The sequence below is a fragment of the Poecilia mexicana genome, unplaced genomic scaffold (assembly GCF_051168715.1).
Source record: "Poecilia mexicana isolate PSO_F unplaced genomic scaffold, ASM5116871v1 scaffold_4, whole genome shotgun sequence".
Taxonomy (NCBI): Eukaryota; Metazoa; Chordata; class Actinopteri; order Cyprinodontiformes; family Poeciliidae; genus Poecilia; species Poecilia mexicana.
The window spans coordinates 18,839,149-18,845,018 of record NW_028263373.1 but is presented as its reverse complement, the minus strand read 5'-3'; positions in this window follow the sequence as shown (position 1 = coordinate 18,845,018).

Sequence of the window (5,870 nt, the reverse complement as noted above, 5' to 3'; positions counted from 1 at the left end):
AATAGTCTATTGTTCTTGGTGTGATTTGTAGACCACAAAGTGTTATTGCCAGAATTTGTGCTTACGGTAAGGCAGAAGCCATTTGAGGAGCTTCTGGGATTTAACGAACGTCAGCTCACATTGTGATGTGTGAAGTGGCATCTTCCTGTGACTCTTCCCCAAACTGGATCCTCATTCTGTTCCCCATTTCCCGGCCATGAAGTTTCACACCCGGTGATTCTACATGTCTGTTTTAAAAAAGTTGCTTGCAAAAATAGAAACCGTTTAACTGACCAGATAACCCACAGTTTCAGTGATACTTCTGAGAAACTGAAAATATAGTGGTGAAGGTGGCAGGGACGTGTCTGTATCAGTGGGGTGGAAAAAAACTCTGGTGATATTGGACAGTTTCAAGCAGCATTTTATAGTTTCTAAAATGTAAAGCACTTTGCTATTTCTACTGCTGTACTGATTTACTTTGAATAAAAAAAATGTTTTGGAAGGCTTTGCATATTATTGTTCTAGATTGGAAAAAACATCATGTCTCATTCTAATCATTTTTAATGATTAGAATGAGAGCAACCTGAACTGATTATATGAATTAAGTGGAGTCATGTGGAGTAGTTAGTAGTAGTAAGTGTCCTACAGTTTTGCACTGATCAAAGAGATTTCATTTGAAAGAATCTTAAAGAGACGGTTTTAGTTGGAGTCTCAGCAGCAGATCAGAATAGAGGTTACATGTTTGAGGCACTCAGAGGAGCAGTTGACAGCTTGTGTTAGCTATGTATTCAAAATTAGTTGTTTCATGTAATTGCAGTTGGGTTCATGCTGATTTTGTCACAAGAAGAGCTTTGAAGAGACAGACTATATTTGAGGAGTCAAACTCAGAATTTCAAACAGCTCCTTTAAATAGGGGTTGTTCTCTTGGAAATAATTCATCCAAATGCATTATTTTATCAGGCAATTATATTTTACTTACTCTAGTTGGAACCATTTTGAAAACGTTAACCACAGGTTACTGCTAAAGTTAAGAAAAATCATACATATATTCTCTTTCTCTCCTGTCCTTTTCTCCATAATGGTATCCCCATAGCATGATACTACCCCCTACTGTGTCTCCCACAAGGCTAATGGGAAACTGCAAATTACTTTTTATGGTTTCATCTAAAAACATACCTTCCATAAATAACAGTTTTGCAAAGTCAAGAAAGTAATATTTTCCTCTGTCAATAGTTTTTCCAATCATTCTCCTCCCTTGGAGTTACCACAGGCATCTTGGCTGCATCCCATATTAATGCTTTTCTAGCCTGGCCTGTATAGGATGGATATGTCTCGGTAGGTTTTTGTTCCAGTTTTGAATGATGAGCAGATATAACCAAACCTTATGTTATTCCTTCACATTCTAATGTTGATTTAAACTTTTTCACATCTTTATTTCTGACCAGTCAGATGTGTTCCTTAGTCCAGTGTTTTCCCAACCCTGATCCTCAAGGCAAAATGACCTCCATGTTTTAGATATTCCCCTGCTTCAGCACACCCATTCAGATGATTGGATTTCAGCAAAAGCCTGTTAATCAGCCATCAACTGAAATCATATGTGCTGAAGCAGCAAATGCCTAAAACATGCAGGGCAGAGAACCAGGGTTGAAAAACACTGTCCTAGTTTATAAATGCCCTTTCTCCTATAAGTTAAATTTGCTTTAACTTCACGGTGCATGCCAAGAGAGAGTTTAGATATTTGTTTTGATAGTTAATTTTATTGCATCCTCAAAAATAAAATCCTTTCCGTTGACCCCTGAAGATAGGCATCAACACTCCTTGTGGTCTCACTAGGGATAAACTTGAAAGAAAACACATGGCTGTGTGAAGTTACTCTCCTAAAACTTCATCTCTGAAATTCATATTTTACATGACAAAATGCTTCCACCTTGTGGGGAGTTAATTTATGGAGCGTTTTGAAAATTATTAGTAATGTGCTTTACTGCCACCAGAGGGCAGTCTCAACTTTAGGTAAGACAAGGTGCTTTGTGAGCTGAAAGCTATCCAACGTTTAGTACATTTCCCCCAGTAATACATTTTTTTTCTGTATTATATAGGAATGTTTTCACTCTATCTTACAAAAGCAACATACACATCTGTATCCAAACAACACTAAATACAGATGTATTCAGGTAAGAGGAATTTTTAAGAAAAATGGCTAATTGGAAGGTAAAAGTAGGCAACACTTAGGCAGAAATCTCATGTTATCAAAGACATTTTTTGTTTATTTTGCTTGTTTCTTTTTATTAAATGTATTCCAAAATTATCATTACTGTTTCCTTGTTTCATTCGTTGTGCTTATGTACACTGTAAGGAATTGTCCAATGAAAATAGAGACTTTACTTACTTACTCACAAAAAGAGCTGCTAGTGTCAATAAAATAGCAAACTGGATATGGAGTTTGCTTGTATAAAAACATTATATTTTTAAAGGTGTTTTCAAAAGCCAAACTAATAGAACCATGAGAGGTAACCATAATAGTCAACATGTTAATGTGAGGTTTTCCATGTGTTAGAAGAAATAACATGTTATACAGGAAAATATAAGAAAAAAAAGGCTGAAGTAACCTGGTTTATGTGTGCACACTGAAACATGTAGTTTGGAAAATGTACAGCATTTTATTCCATTTTCAACATTCATTTTCCTTTTGTCTGAGTCTGCGACATTTGGATTCTCCAAACTTCTCAAACTGTGAGGATATCTATTCTCCACTGCAATCTTCAGATGACTCCACAAAATTTCTGATGGATTTAGTTCTGGCCTCTGGCTAGACTATTTCAGAATGTTTTTTTTATTGAAGCCTTTCCTTTTGTTGATTTGGATCTATGTTTGGACTCACTGAGATACGGATATTAATCAGCATTAGCTTTCTAGAAGACTCCCTAAGATTTTGGGTTAAAATCTCCTAATATTTGGAGCTTCAAAAAATGTAATCCACATTGGTTTTGAACTCCACTGGTGTTGTACTTTGTGTATTATGTGATGTTGCAATTAGAACTGTTTTCAGTTTTAGAGTTTGTTGTTGGTTATTTCATATTTTATTTTGGTTAATCGACCCCGTCCTGTTCTGTGTTATCTTTGCTTCCTGTTTTTGGTCCGTTTTGACCTCTCTAGTCTCCTGCTGGTTTTAAGTGTTTGTCGTCCCTGCTTGAACTGTGTGTGTGTGTACTTGTTATTAGTTTCTCGTGTCTGATTTCAGTTATTGCTCAAGGCAAATTTGACTGAGTGGGAAGAGTAGGTATCTTGCAATCTGAAACTTGTGGGTTCAATTCCAGTTTTTTTCAGTTACATGTTGTTGAAGCTCTGGGCAAAGTACTTTCACCCCAGGTTACTTACAATCCATGTATGAATAGGTGACTGCACCTCTAATGGAAAGATCTTGGTGTGGCTGTCATGGCTGAAAAAGTTTGATATAAATTCAAGATGGGTCATAATATTAAAAAAAGTTTATGCCTCACTGGATGTTTGAGTTCTGTCCAGAAGACACACTGTAAGACAATGGAAAGGCAGAGGAAGCTGCTTTATGTCTTTTCAAGAAGTAGTAAGCCATATGTTAATATTGGATCTTGTTATAAGTTTCTCATTATATTAAGATACTGCTCCTGAATTTATTAACTCTGCAGTTAAACGCTTTCATAGTAGATCAACTTAAACTTACACTTCCTTTTATTTGTGCATACAATATTTTCCGTTAATGGGTTGTGGGTAGAATTTCAAAGGTGTGAAGAAAATAAAACACCTTGTTCTGCTGAAGAACTGGGGAAAATATGAAAATTGTGACTAAATAACAGGGGGGGAAAACTGGCCTCAAAAAGGAAGAAAGGAAAAAAAATAAGATTTAACAGTAATTGACACTCATTGTAATGCTTCATGATGAACTGGAGGGAGGAGTAATAAATTACTTTTATTGCTTGATAATATGGCAAAAGAAGACAATGATAATTTTGGCAAGAAGGTATATTCATGATGAGGGTTATGACTAGTTAATCTATCAGTCATTACTGGTAGATTAGAATCAAGGAGGTAATAAAGACAAGTAAATCATAGCTGAAACTTACAATCAAACAAAAAAAAAATCTCTTTCAAAAGCAATAAAATAACACATTTAACAGCTTGATCTCATATGTTGCCATTTAATCAGGTGGTTTATAGCTTTTAGCTACAGCTGAAAGCTATGAGCTATGAGAAATTGGCACAGTCTGTAATTAGTCATTCCTTAACCACTGATTCTGGATAAGAATCAGTGGTTAAAGGTTTCAACATCAGTGGTCAGGACAAATGGACAGGTAATACCATAGGCCTTACTTTCAAAATCCATAGCAGATTTTCTCCTGAAGCATGCTTAAATAAAGAAATGTTTGAAACTGTACACATAAATCCAAGAAAAGTTATTTTGCAGATCCCATTTATTGTGGAATTCAGCACATTTAACAAAAAAATAACAGATAGCTCCCTAGACACACCCTCACTTGAAAATGCAGACAGATGTACAAATGTCTACGTTTCCTTTTTCTGTCCGATAAGAAGTAATGTACACAACACACTGGAAGAAGAGACAATGGGAGGAAAATGAGTCTAAAAAGCTCTTAAAGGAACCAGAAACACAATTAAAGGAGGCAATTTATTTATGTGTAAATCTACATCTAGATGTTTGACTTTTGGAGTTTCATTTATGTTTGTGATCATTTGTTATTGCTCAACAGATCTTGGCACATGCAGTTCATTAGTATTGCTTTAAATATTTTCCCTTATATATTTTCTTCATTTATTCTTATGCTCTGTTCTTTATACTTGTAATATATGGATAAGTGCTACCCTTTTCTTTAAAGGTTTTATTGGCTCTAGCGGCCTCGGTTAGGCAGGAAAGCGGACTGTAAGAGGGGGAAGACAAACGGCAAAGATCATCAAGCCAGCACTCGTATCTGAGATAGCAGCGTCGAGGTTGCCTGTTCTTGAGGGCCCGAACACGCAATGACTTCATCACTGGGCAAGACCAGGCCATAATCTGATAATATTATGCACTATACGATTGGCTCTGCATTTTATCAGATATGAATGGAGAAATTTACCCAGGAGATACTGAGACATTTAAAAAGTTGTTTTTCATCGTTAGAATGAAAGAACTAAAAACGATAAAGAACCAACTAATGCTTAAACATAGACATAACTAATTCTGATTTTTGCAGTTTTCTATTTTTTGTTGAGTAATTACACTGAAATTCTTCAATAGGAGGATACCAAAAGGATCAGTAATATTTTTATATATCTTTTTCCTGTTAATAGATTCCTTGAATAATGCTGGGGTCAGTGGCAAATAAATAATGCAAGAAGCCATTTGGAAAACACTAGTAGAGGAGATATTTTTTTTTATAATCCAGTGAACTTTTTTCCCTTTCAGTTTCATGAAGAAGTTTAGTTATATTGCGGTTTAAAACATCTATGCACAGCAAAAATGTAGTCAAACAGATCAACGCTCCGGTTTGGCTGGAAACAAAGAAACACTCTAGATGCAGGGTTTGTGGAGCCAGAGTCATCAGTCAGAGTTTCAGTTCATGAGAACACGCTCTCATGAAGGAGGAAACATATAGGTGTATAAAATATTTTGAGTTATGTGGAGCAAATGAGTGATTTCCCCAATTGAGTTCTGAAACCTTTCCATTTTTAGACTCGTAACTTTTTGCACTTTCTTCTGGTGTGAAGTTGAAAACAGGATCTGTGTCAATTTCACACCAGCAGGGAAGAGAAACAGTAAGTGATTATTATATTTTGACCAGATCCATATGGTCTAAACACAAATAAATGATTTGATTTCAGCAGCCCACTAAGGGAAATCTTGTTGATGATGTCTACTC